This window comes from Balaenoptera ricei, chromosome 16 (assembly GCF_028023285.1).
Source record: "Balaenoptera ricei isolate mBalRic1 chromosome 16, mBalRic1.hap2, whole genome shotgun sequence".
Lineage (NCBI taxonomy): Eukaryota > Metazoa > Chordata > Mammalia > Artiodactyla > Balaenopteridae > Balaenoptera > Balaenoptera ricei.
The window spans coordinates 65,598,283-65,612,188 of NC_082654.1; the positions used below are offsets into that span (position 1 = coordinate 65,598,283).

A 13,906-nucleotide genomic window follows, 5' to 3' on the forward strand; every position below is an offset into this window, starting at 1 on the left:
TGAAATTTATTTTCCTTATTAATTTGTAAACATTATTAAATGCTTTATTTCCTTGTTTTGTGCTTTTATTTACTACAGAGTGTTTAAGTCATAGAAAAATACATTTACAATTAAATACTAATTCCACTTCTGTTTTTCATTTCTGATGAAAACTGACATTTCAATATTTCTCAAAATCAGTTTTATTCTACTCTAGAGTATATTCAAGAGTCTGAGTGCTACTGAGGTTGCTACAGGATAACATGATTGGAGAGAAAATAAGAGAATAATGTCCCTGTTATCAAACATATATAGCAGGCCCCGGAGGGGGAACCACATGCAATTGACACTATCCTGTGAGTTTTTGTTTTCCTAGAAGAGAAAACAAAGTGAAACAAACAAACAAACAAAATTCCCAACAACTGTGGGATGCAAAACATTACTTAACTAGTCTTTTCACCAGAGGGCACCAAGACCCCTAACCCACAATAAAAAAAAAAAATTTTTTTTTTCCTAAGATGTCCTGTGATATAGGGGACTGGAGTAGTGTATGAGATCCAAATATTACTGTCCAGGAGATAAGGGCCAACTCATAATTTGAAACATGAAAAGAGATGCCAGCCCAAAGAAGAAAATATAAGATTACAGAGAAAGTGGAGAAGTGGCAAGATCAGGCCCCAGGGCCTATGAAAGGATCTGCTAATTATTCACACATAATTTAAACATACCTAACCAAATTGGTCAACAAACAGGATCAGACTTTTGCCTCAATATTATCTGAGCTTACTAAGTAGTCAGCCTTTCCCTAAAGAGTCTTAAAAAAGAAAAAAAAGAAAAGAAAAAAGCAATTATTTGATGTGATCACCTTGCCTAGAAACTGAAAAGCTGACTTCCTAAACTGTATCAGTTGTCTGTAAAGGACAATATCGACAATACCGTGTCAGAAAAATTCTCTCCCACTTACATCCCCCCTCCTCCTTCTGGATCTCCCAAAGTCCCCTGGGCAGGAAGTGGCTGAACTGATGTAACCATCCAGCCCACATGTCAATTTAAAATTATACTGCAATCCTTCCCACCACCAGCAGTGGCCAAAAAAGTGGTATTTGCATACATAGAGCTAGTTGCAAAAGAAACTCTGATTTAATAGTCACTCCATTCAGCTCCTTAGAATTTAAAGGCTACTGCACTTGACTGAGAAATACAAGACTTAAAACATTTCTTTTTAAAAGGCACCACCTGGCTTAGTTTCCTCCAGCAACTAAGTTCTAAAGGAAGAGGAGGTGGGCGGGCTGCTTGCTGTTCCTAGATAGTTTTGTACCACAGGAAGTGTGAGAGCCTTCGGCACATGGAAAGGCTGTGGAGGGAAACTCACTAGAATGCCAGCAGATTTAGTCAAAGGCTCCTTCCATATGTAAAACACCCCTGCTGCCCTGCAGAGAGCGAAGAAAAAAAGGCCAAAAAGGGCCACAGAAAAGGGAAGGAACAAGTTAAATGGAGATGGAATGATCAGTCCAAAAACAAGAAAAGCATAAAACACGTTGGGAAAAGAGGAAAAAGCAGAAGGAAGAAAATGTCTAAAATGGAAAAAAAAAAAAAAAAGCCAAAAAGTAGAGGAAGGGGAAGGACTATATAGTAATAAAGCTAGAATATAAAAAGACAACTGGGATCAAAATGCTGAAGACTAAAGGTAGAAAGATGGAGGGAGTGGAAAAAGAGAAACTTAAGTGTACAGAGAAGGAAAAATACAGAGGCAAAGAAGAGGGTGGGGGAGGGGAGGGACGAACAAGATAAAGAAGATTGGAGGAGGAAGAGAAACAAAGGGCAGGGACAGAGGTGATCCAAACCTCCAACCGATCAATTCTGGAAGACCAGAGCTGGGAGCCATAGTTAACCCTCATTAAAATGGTAAGCGGTGATCCAGGAGTTCTTAATCTGAGCTACCAATCTTTGCAGAGATACAGTGTATACTAATAACTTTCGTACTTGATTCGGAAGTTTAATTGAAATCATAACATTGTTTTAAACACTGTCATACATTGACAACCAACCTAATTAAGATCTCTTAATTGGGGAGGCAAGGGACTTGGGCTTTAACCTGTGTAACTAATACAAACCAATAAAACCAATAAAATCAGGAAGCGCACCCAACGTCACGTTACCTGAGACTTTTAGATCTTAGAAACAACGCTGACCAATCCCCAAACATCTCCTTATCTACACACCCGCCTTGTTTAATTGTAGACAAAATTCCTAATATGCCTTAAAAAGCTCTCGCCCTAACTGGTTCACAAACACCTTTTCCATACTCATTGTGGCATCCTGAGTGAGGACGGAAGAAGCCAACGTTTTTATTTTACTCTTTAACGTTGAGATGGGGAGAAGGATGGTCCTTTTTCGGTTCAGGGCGGACCTGGGGTTGCTACCCTGTAGCGCCGCCCTTCAACTCATGTGGGTGCAGCGCTCAGCGCACCCTGCCGACACTAGGCTGTGCACCTAATCTTTTCCTCGCTCAGGGTCTTGAAACACTTTTCAAACATGTCTTTATAAACTGATCCTTACTATGATATATCATGCAGCTCACTGTGTGCCCGAGAGTGTTACGGGCGAGGAGAGAAAGAGGCACTGGAGCGACCTGGTTAATTTGGGAGGAGGACGAGTTGCCGGCGGGGGAAAAGACTCCTAGTTCAAGCAATATCTGTTCTCTTGTTGATACATTAATTTTTATTGGGTCAGAAAAGCCCAATCTGTGTTCTCCATTACCGCGGAAAGTGTACTGGGGCAGGCCAGCAACTTCCCGACCACTTTCTGTAGCCCCTAGTAGCTGAATCGTTTGGGAGTGTGGGTGAGAGGGAGGGAGGGAGGGAGGGGAGGGGAGGAAGAGAAGAGAGGGGTGAGGGGGAGACGGCGAGAGACCTAGCCCAGCCCCGGCCCCTCACGTGCCGCCCGGCCGGTCCCCGGCACCCGGCTCTGCGGACCTCTCACCCCTGGGGCCCGCTCCGGGATTCCGCCCTAGTGGGACTGATGCGACGGCAAGCCAGCGCGTTCGGCGACCGAGTGGCGCTCCTAAGAGTTTTTAGAAGGCCATTTTGACAGAGCACTGTTCTATTACTCCACTCCCTTCTTCCCGGATTAGCGTAACTCCAGGTCAGCCTCTGGCAAGACTCTCCTACTACCTCCACCCCAAAAGCTACGCCCCTGAAGCCCCCTCCCGGGAAAGCTCAAGGAGGCAAGTGCCAAATGTTTTCTCAGGGAACCGGCCCCCTATATCAGCCTAGGGGAAGGAGAAAACTTGTTCGGGGGTACGCTTGAGCGTGGGACAGCCAGGGTTCCCTACCCGCAACTTGCCCTATGACTCTTCCCTCTCCTCAGCCCGAGGCGCATCAATCGCCGGCCCAGTCAGGCATCCCCCCCCCCAGGCCGCACTTGCCCTCCCCCCCAATCCAGTTTCCAGCGGAGCCCGGGGTCCTACCTCGAGGCGCTCCAGCTCTCCCCACCCGGCGCCGCAGCCGCGTCCTCCGGCCGGGGGACATTGTTTACCACCCGCAACAAAAGCGCCCCAAGCAGCCCTGGGTGGGGGGGTCGCCGCGGGGAGCGGGCCCACCCCCGCGGCCCCGGCGGCCCCGCGGACGCCGAGCCCCGGCCCACGTCCAGCCTCAGCGGTGCACTGTCCCTCGCAACGCCTTCCGGCCTCCGCGTGTGGCTCCCCGGACCCCTGCCCTCTGCCCCAACCCCAACTCACCACTGGCCCCCTCAGGCTCCGAGGGCTGCGCGCGTCCACCCGGCTCCAAGCCTGCACCAGCCCTCGGGCGAACTTTCCAACTTGCGCTCGTCCCCACAACTTCGGAGCCCGGGGTCCCGGCGGGCGCGAGGGGCGCGGGCGGGCCCCGGGCGAACACCTACCGGCTCCTGGCAGGGTCAGGGCCCGAGCCCCCGGGGTGGGCGACTGCTTCCCAAAGGTCCACAGCGGAAAGGCAGGTAGAGTTGCATGACTGGGGCGGGGCAGGGGGGCGTCCCGGGGGGCAGACCCGGGAGCTGAGGGCCCAGCGGCTGCGCGCACAAAGCGGCGCGGGAGCGGACTGCGCTGCCACTCCCCGCCAGGTCAGCCCCCCGGAGCAGCACTGTCTCCCCAGGACAGACCTCAGGGAGCGAAGCTGGGGCTCTGCCTTCCCTGGACCCTGCACTACTGAGCGAGCGGCAAAACGCGAGCTGGATTTCCCCAAACTGGAGCTGGACTCCTCTCTCGACCCTTACCCCTCCCCTTGGCCCTCCTCTCTCTTGACTTTTTTTTTTTTTTTTTTGAGGTCAAAGGAGAGTATTGAAGAGGGAGAGCGTTGTCAACGTTTTCTTGTCATTATCTTTTCTCCGAGGGACTCTCGGGCTGAGGGTCTCTCAACTTAATGTTTATAGGTACATTAATGGGACGCCAGGTCAGAGATGACACCATTGAGGCATATCTGCGTCGCGAGCAATGGAAAACTGCCCTCAACACCGTAGAGAGAAGCCAGAGGAGGGTTGTGTTCCCTTGACTCAGAGCTTGATGTCTGCAAAGGTCGTCATAACATTTTTGTTAGTTATTTGCCCCCGTACTTTGGCGGTATTCACTTTATGGATGAAGAAATGAAGGCACAGGAAGAAGTAAGTTTTTATCATTAGGAGCAATAACCAGTAGCATTATGCCAAAATTAAGACTGACTGGGGCATCTGAATTTCTCCCTAAGTGTTTGATGGCTGTTGCTTCTTCCAGCAGTCAGTTATTAAACAGATCTGGGAATCCAGATCTTCAATGGAGTCACAGTGGTAAGGAAAATGCTGTTCATGGAACAATCATTCCTCCCAGGTCAAACTTCAATGGAAGGGAAAGACTCCTTCTATCATTGCCTTCCACACCATTCTACCCCCATTCTGCACATAATTTTTATTCTTTGTTATACCTGCATTAATAAGCATAACCAGATTGTTCTTTTGAGAAAGATTCCTAAACTTTCAACCTTTCTCACTGATCGATTCATTCAAACTTATTATTGAGTTAGAAGCTAGGCCTACAGAGTTAAATGCAATTTGCTTCCTACCCAGGAGGAACACATTCTGGGTTTGCAAGCAGAACAAACTAATGGCTGCACTACAGTGTTTTCAGTGCTACAGTCAGATAAATACATTGATTGGAGAAAGAAATGTGGTTTTTTTTTTTTTTTGAAATGTGGTGTTTAAAATAAATCTTATCTGAAAAAAGGGACTCTTCTCAGTCAATGTTTCCAAAAGGCTAATTGCTAATATCTTGTCAGAGTTTGACTCAAAACTTGATTTTCTTAAAGAACAAAAGGAGAAAGACTATCATGTAATAGCAATATCCTGGCTTTTGTCAATTAATTGAAATGATTAACTTAAAAAAGTATTGAAATGGGAAAATCACACAAAGATGTAGAAAAATGTCCATGGTGGGACTTCCCTGGTGGTCCAGTGGTAAAGAATCCGCCTTACAATGCAGGGGACGCGGGTGCGATCCCTGGGCAAGGAACTAAGATCCCACATGCCCTGGGGCAAGTAAGCCCTCACGCCACTAAGCTCGTGGGCCTCAACTAGAGAGCCCGTATGCCACAAACTATAGAGCCCGCATGCCGCAAACTATAGAGCCCACGTGCCCTGGAGCCTGCGCGCCACAACTAGAGAAGAGAAAACCTGCACACCACAACTGGAGAGAAGCCTGTGCGCCACAATGAAAGATCCCACATGCCTCAACGAGGATCCCATGTGCCGCAACTAAGACCAGGCACAGCCAGAAATAAATAAAATAAATTAAAAAAAAAAAATGACCATGGCAATGTTTATTCTCTTCATTCCATAAATATTAGTTGAGTCCATACCATGTGCCAGGCACAGTTCCATACTTTGGGGAAACAGCAGTGAGCAAAATGAAACCTCTGCTCTTGTGGTGCTTGCATTCAATCACGGAACGGGGCCAGGAGAATAAAAAAGGCTAGAAAGCAGAATACATATAGTGTGTCAGATGGTGATGGTCAGAGGGAGAGGAAGAAAAGCAGAGAAGGGGACAGGGAGTGCTCGGGAAGGCTGCAATTTTAAATACAACGAACAGCTCATGGAATAGATCTGAAAGAGATTAAGGAAGGAAACCGGGGAAGATTTTATGCTTAGGAAGGAGCAAGTGCAAAGGCCCTGAAGGTAGGTTTGTGTCTGTGGCAACACAACAATTTCACTGTATTTCACAATGGTAAAAAAAATTGGAAACTGTAAGTGCCCATAAAAAAAAAAAAAAAAAAGATAACTCCCACTGACCAAGTCCGAGACAATTTTTAGTTTGGAAAAGAAGTTTAGCTTGGAAAAACAAATTTGGAAGTCATCAGCATGTAGATGACATTGAAAGCCACCTTGGCATCTGAGACTTAAACATAGCACCTAGCAACGTCATGTCCCTCTGAACCTGTTAGAAAAGGGGTCTGATAATTATAACAGAAACTAAAAGGTTGAACAAGTCATGGGAAGCTAAACAATAATATGAGGTGTCTACCCAAGGAGAAAAAAAGAAAATGCAATTGTTTCCAGTCCTCAATATCAAAGAATACATGTTTAAGCAATTTCCCACTATCCTTATCTATTCTTTCTTAATAACAAAACAAGAATTCCTGTCTTATTTCCAAACACCTCTCTAGGAAAGAGATGTGAAAATACACATAAGGTGAGTATTGGAACTGTGCTTATATAGCTTCCTAAATACATAACTGTACTTTCATCTTAGCTGCCCTGCTTACTAATTACCTTAGGCAGTGTCCTAGGGAAAAATATATACTCCCCTCAAACACACACACACACACACACACACAAACACACACACACACACGGTTTCTTTCCTAAGGAATATAATCTCCACTGACAAAAAAAAAACTTTTTTATTCCATTGGAAAAATTTCTTAAATTGGCAATACTAAGTGTTGATGAGGAACTCTTACACATTCCTAGTAGTATAAATGGTACAAACAAATAAGAAAGGCAAACTTATGATTCTCTATAAAGAGAGCAGGGATAGATAAATAATATAATAGTAGGTAGGAAAACGTTAATAGTCTCTTGGTGATCTGGGACACTACAATCTACAAGGTCCTGGAAGAGCAGGGGAGGCTGGGCAAGATAAACCTGCAAAAATAGCTCAGCATTGAAAAAGATACAATGCAGTCAATTCTGCTAGGAGTCCAAGAGAGCAAGGAAAACTTAAAGTAGAAAAGACCCAAGGGAATTCTCAGAGAATTTGCACGGAGCAGGTTTGCAGGAATTGGTATTTACTGGTCAGTTTACTGGCAGACACAGACTTAAGGTCTTTTTCTCACTCAAGCTTCTAAATTGAATCCAAAGATTGTCAAGAATACACAGGACACATACAATACATGGTAGGTACAAACCAAAAGACACCTCAGTAGAGTAGGTGGAAGAGGAAATCAAATTGATACTGTGAGGGAGAAAAAAAAATTGGGATTGCCAGAATTGGTTTCGGAAGGAATTGGAAAAATTAGCATACCTTCGTAGTAACTGTAGAGCATGAAGATATAGTCTAGTTATGATAATGAAACAGGATCTTTTATAATATAGTCAGCTTCCAAAAGGACCGTATATCAAATCAAGAACTTGAGTGTGATCAAGTATGGTTTTGGTGAAAACTCCTTCCCTACTTCCTATGACAAGATAGGCCATTTTCTCCATTTATGCCTTGTCCAGCAACTTTAATGGTAAGCTTTCCAACCCACTAATTCATTTGTCCACTTAACCTCTCCCAAACTCAACCTGGAAGCACCCTGACTTGACTTCTATAACCCCATCATTCATGTTCTCTGCTGCTTGCAAGCGGCAGAATTCTGTGGGAGCCTTAGCCAGCTTTGAAATCTTAAGACCTAAATCTGCCTGAGGTCTTTATTTCTCCTCAGCAATCCCTATTTTGGAAGATTTTGAGTATCCTCCTGCCATGGGACCTGTTCTAAGCCTTCCTATGCCTCACCTCCAAAGCTGCCCATAGCCCAGGCTGTCAAGAGAGGCCCTCAAGGGACTTTCCTGGCGGTCCACTGGCTAAGACTCTGCCCTTCCACTGCAGGGGTCAGGGAAATAAGAAACTAAGAAACTAAGATCTCACATGCCAAGTGCTGCGGCCAAAAAAAAAAAAAGGCCCTCAAGAAATAGGTTTCTTTTTTTCTTCTTCAGTTTTATTGAAATATAAATGACATACAGCACTGTGTAAGTTTAAGGTGTACAGCATAATGATTTGATTTACATACATCATGAAATGATGACCACAATAAGTTTAGTGAACCTTTATCTCATATAGATACAAAATAAAAGAAAAAACAATATTTTTTCCTTGTGATGAAAACTCTTAAGATATACTCTCCTAACAACTTTTATATTTGATGTACAGCAGTGTTATATTTATCATGTTGTACATTATATCTCCAGTACTTATTTATCTTATAACTGGAAGTTTGTACCTTTTGACCACCTTCACCCAATTCCCCCTCCCCCCCTCCCCCCACTCCCCACTTCTGGTAACCACAAATCTGATCTCCTTTTCTATGAGTTTGTTTGTTTGTTTTTGAAGTGTAATTGACCTACAACACTATGTTAGTTCCTGGTGCACAGTATTTCTATACATTACAAGATGATCACAATAGATTTCTTATTAACCTTTCCCTCCCTTGCTCAACAGCACAATTTCCTTCCTTACCTGAAGTTTCTTCCCTGTTATGGGGCTGTCCATTATCTTGTGCCCTTTAGCTTAGTCTCCATGCTACTTTTTTTTTTTTTTTTTTTTTAGGCTGTGCTGGGTCTTCATTGCAATGCGCGGGCTTCTCTAGTTGCAGTGCCCGGGCTCAGTAGTTGTGGCATGCAGGCTTAGTTGTGGTAGGTGGGATCTTGGTTCCCCAACAAGTGATCGAACCCGGGCCCCTTGCATTGAGAGTGCAGAGTTTTAACCACTGGACTACCAGGGAAGTCCCTCCATGCTACTTTATTTAAGCAGTTTTTACTACATTAATGAGCCCTTCCTTCTAGCATCTTCAGTCTCTTCTTCATTAGCACCTTCTTCTCTGCTGTCTAGGGGTTGTCCATGTTTATCATGCCCAGGTCATGCCTTTGCTTGACCTTGCTCTCCCATCTACCTTTAGCCCTATTTCTCTCCATGACAAATTCTGTTTCTTGCTGTTTCTTGTTCCTATAACATCTGTTTATTTCTGAGTCCACTGACCTACTCTCCTGACATTACATTCACAACACAGCTTCATTCTCTTTTTTTCCCCCTACATTTTGAAATTCCTCAGTCCTGGAATTCTGTGACACCTATAGGCCATCCTGGTTCTCCTCCTATAAGTCCAACCAAAATGCCTTCACCATCTTCTTTCTCTGGATGCTTCCTTCTTCAGACCTCTCTTGGCACTGCAAACACTTCGAGACTCCTGGTCCAGCCGAAGACTTCCAAAGCTGACTCTCCAGCCATGAATGAATGGGGTTTTTTTTGGTTTTGTTTTGTTTTAACTTTTTGGCCTCACCCCGTGGCATGTGGGATCTTAGTGTCCCGACCAGGGATCCAACTTGCGCCCCCTGCATTGGAAGCACGGAGTCTTAACCACTGGACCGCCAGGGAAGTCCCCAGCCCTGAAGGTTTTGCTCTGTAACTGCAGCCCATTATCTCTAACCCCTGAAGAACTGTGCTGTGTTCCTGAACTCTTTTTTTGCATTTTTCACCTGAGACATTCTGGGACCTGCTCCGCTGATTCTTCCTTCTCGTTGCTTCATACATCGTGACCTCTACATAGTAGGCACATTAAAAACAACTGACTGAATTATTCCTGAATGTTTTCTTCCTCCCCTCTGAGAATTCATTTAAAGCTGTCTTGATTATCTGGTGAGTCTGTTCTAACAAACATACTTTCTCCAGCTCTGTGAATAGAGGGGATGAAAAAGTTGGGACAGATACAGGTCTGCCTGGAATGTCCTTCTCCCTCCGGTTCCATCCTCTCCTTCCTCTACATTATTCTCATTCTTGCCAACCTGGCAAACTTATCTTCATCCCTCAAAACCCAGCTCACAAAACTCCTTGTCTGTGAAGCCTCATGTAATAACCCAGGCGGAATTAGGAGCTTCATAGCTCTCTCCACACTGCTTCTGCAGCAGCCCCAGACCTCTGTCATAGCACTTCTGACACACTCCACTCCAGTTACCAAACCGTATGTCTCTCAAAGGACTTATCTTCCTTTTTTTATATTCCCAGTGCTAGCTCAGGACTTAGCACAAAGCAGATACCCAATAGCTCAAGAAACTTTGTTAAATGCCTCTCAGAGGACTTCCCTGGTGGCACAGTTGGTGAGAATCCACCTGCCAATGCAGGGGACACGGGTTCGAGCCCTGGTTCTGGAAGATCCCACATGCCGCGGAGCAACGAAGCCCGTGCGCCACAGCTACTGAGCCTGCATGCCACAATGAAGAGTAGCCGCTGCTCGCCACAACTAGAGAAAGCCCATGCGCAGCAACGAAGACCCAACGCAGCCAAAAATTTTAAAAATAAATAAATAAATGCCTCTCAGAGGTCCTTTTTAAACTCTGTGACTGCGATTATGTAATTCTATATATTTGCACAAATGAGGCTAATTTCTTGATAAACTTCACAGTGTCACAATACCTTAAACCTGGCAGAAAATGGAAAGCACCTACTACAGGCTCACACAAAGCTGGGATTCTGTGGGTCCCTTTCCCATTCCCTCCTCTTATATATAAGAGGCATTTCAAAAATAGTTATCATTGTCTTAAAGGTTTCTAAGGCCTTCATCATCTGTAGAATTCTATTATTTAAAATCCACTGACAACTCAGTTCCTCCAGGAAATTGTTCTTAAACAACCCCACGAAACACAGATAACCTCTGAATTATCACCTCTCCTCAGCATTCATGAAGAATAGTGTTGAACTTTATTAATTTGTACTCACTGACTATGTAATTTTGACTCTGCTCATTAGTAATGCATATGTCAACATTTTGTTCCCCCAACTATGTGAAAGCTTAAGGGTAAGACTCATATCTTCTATTTCTTTTGTGTCTTATCTTTTTATAGGACCTAGTACTATAATACCCTCAATAAATATTGCTGACAGGTCAAATACTGACTGACAGAAGCAATTGGATAATATCTCCAAAGTGTTTTTATCTTCTCAGAGAAAAACACTAAGTAAATCCATCAGTGTTATTATTATTATTATTATTGTTTTTTTTTTTTTTTAAAGTAGAACTATTTTAATATATTGTGTATCCGGAGAATTAATAAGTTAATGGTTCTTAATCTTTTTTTTTTTTTTAATTTTGTTAGTTTGTTTATTTATTTATTTATTTTTGGTTGTGTTGGGTCTTCGTTTCTGTGCGAGGGCTTTCTCTAGCTGTGGCGAGTGGGGGCCACTCTTCATCGCGGTGCGCGGGCCCCTCACTGTCGCAGCCTCCCTTGTTGCGGAGCACAAGCTCCAGACGCGCAGGCTCAGTAGTTGTGGCTCACGGGCCCAGTTGCTCCGCGGCATGTGGGATCTTCCCAGACCAAGGCTCGAACCCGTGTCCTCTGCATTGGCAGGCAGATTCTCAACCACTGCGCCACCAGGGAAGCCCCATCAGTGTTATTATTGCTCAAGTGTGTGAATAACAATTGCTACCGTTGATTGAGTAATGTCTTTACACATTATACTATGCTTTCTAAATAAACATGGCTTTAAGTTGTAACGTAAATGCCCCAAACTTCCAAATTTACCTCTCTAGACTGAATCCCATTGCTCCAGACGTTTCTTTTTTTTTGGACGCGCCTGCGGGATTTTAGTTCCCCGACCAGGGGTTGAACCCGTGCCCCTTGCAGTGGAAGTGCGGAGTCCTAACCACTGGACAGCCAGGGAATTCCCAGAATATTTCAGCTTAGATCCTTCATAGACATCTTAAACTCAACGTTTCCAATACTACATTACTCTTAAAACACTCCTTTCCATTGGCTTCTATCCTACCCCCCCATCCCCTCACCCACACACATCTCTAGCTACCCCTCTATCTCCTTTACCGCCTCATCATTCTCCAACTGGCCATTAGGTGTTGCAGTTACTCAAGGCTGAGTTCTAGGTTCTCACTCTCTCTCTTTAGGCTTGACTTACTAATATTATATCTTCAGCCCGGGCTGCTCCTTATATATTCTACTCTTTAATATTTCCTCTTGGATGTCTCTGAGGCCTCCACATACTCAGTGTGTCCCAACCAAGCAACTCATCCTCTCCCCTGTCCTTCCGCTTTGCCCTAAAGCAACAACAAACTGATCCTCTTCCAGTGATTCCTGCCTCAGTGAGTCCATCCAGTCGTGTTTTTTGTGGGTTTCTTTTTGGCCGCGCCACGTGGCTTGTGGGATCTTAGTTCCCTGACCAGGGATCGAACCCATGCCCCCTGCAGTGGAAGCACGGAGTCCTAACCACTGGACTGCCAGGGAATTCCCCATCCAGTCATGTAAACCAGGAACCTAGGAATTATCTTTATCTCCCTTTCCTCACCCCCTAATTGAATCCATCACCAAGTTCTGTCCATTTCATCACTTCAGTGTGTCTCAAATCCACCTTCTTCCCTCCACTCCCATGGCCTGTACTCTAGACCAATTGCCACATCTTGCAATAGTGTGCTCACGTCCACTTTTGTCCTTATTCCATTGTCCAAGCCATGAGCAGAATGATCATTTTGAAATACACACCTCACCATGTAAGCCACAGCTTAATACTGGCTTCATATTGCTTTAGGATAATGTCAAGACTCCTACAGGGGCTACAAGGCTGCCAGTGGCTGTAAGACTTGACCTATTTCTCTATCTCATCTTATATGATAAACATCCTAGTTCTTCTCACTCCAGCCTCATGTGGCTTTCTTCTGTAATTACAAACCAATAATTCCACTCTTGTAAACCAGTAAATTTCATTTGCAGAAAAGTTTCATTTTAGGCAAAGCAAGCACTTTACAGTTCTTCAGTCTAGCAGCTCCCTCTATTGTCTTACACATTTGTCAATGTGAGTGACCTGCCTGAAGCCTGGAAGGACATAGCATGGTAATGTATTTGAAGTTGTGATCAGACCCTTGAAGACACCAAACTCTTCCACCATAAGCTCTGTTTCTTTTTTCTGTAATGCTTTTTCTTTTTCCCTTCCTCAGTTAAGCCCTAGTCATTCTTCACCTTTGGGTTCAAGCATCATTTCCTTAAGGAAGGCTTCTCTAAACTGGTTTAGGTCAATCCCTGTTTTATGGTCTTTTTTTTTTTTTTTTGGCTGCGCTGTGCAGCCTGTGGGAACTTAGTTCCCCAAAGTACTTATTCCAGTTTAAATTTTACATAAATTTCTGTGGTTACTTGATTAAGATCTCTTTCCCACTAGAATATAAGCTCCCTGAAGTGCAGGAACCAAGTTTTTATTTACTATTGTATATTTGATGCCTAGCACCTGTACAAGAAATACGTGATGAACCACAACAAAAATAAATTAGATCAGTTCTCTAAATAATTTCCAGTTCATTGCTATATCTAATTGTAACTACACTGAGATGATGTAGTTCCTCTTCTGAAAAATTCAGAAAACTCTTACTCATTTTTCAAGGCTCAGCTCAACTCTCTAGGTCTTCTTAATTTCCCCCCACAACCCCACCCCAAGAGAACTGGTCTCTTCCCTCTTTGCTCCTTATAGTACTCTATGCATACCCCTAATACTGGACAGATACTGACAAATTATACTTACTTTTTTGTAACTGCTTGCTCTCTTACAAAAGTCTTTGTAGGAATTTTATCTTATTTTCATAGCTTGACCATCTAACATAACACCTGGCGCACAGTAGGTGGACAGTAAATATGTATGGATTGAAAGAATAATGATCTGTTCTGCAGGTCTAGGGGT

General features: G+C 44.2%; 1 protein-coding gene across 5 annotated transcripts in view; it reads right to left on the bottom strand.

Annotated features, from left to right (window-relative positions):
- The window catches only part of TET1 (tet methylcytosine dioxygenase 1), a 144,740-nt gene that overhangs the window by 124,441 nt on the left and 6,393 nt on the right, over positions 1–13,906 (bottom strand). For 3 of the 5 annotated variants that reach the window (XM_059900048.1, XM_059900049.1, XM_059900044.1), the window contains exon 1: positions 3,880–4,110. The exons of 1 other annotated variant lie outside the window; for it this stretch is intronic. The gene's annotated coding sequence lies outside the window, so the exon portion shown is untranslated. Of the gene's footprint in view, positions 1–3,718; positions 3,853–3,879; positions 4,111–13,906 lie in introns of those variants that run through there. One more of the 5 variants, XM_059900047.1, reaches the window with a different exon arrangement.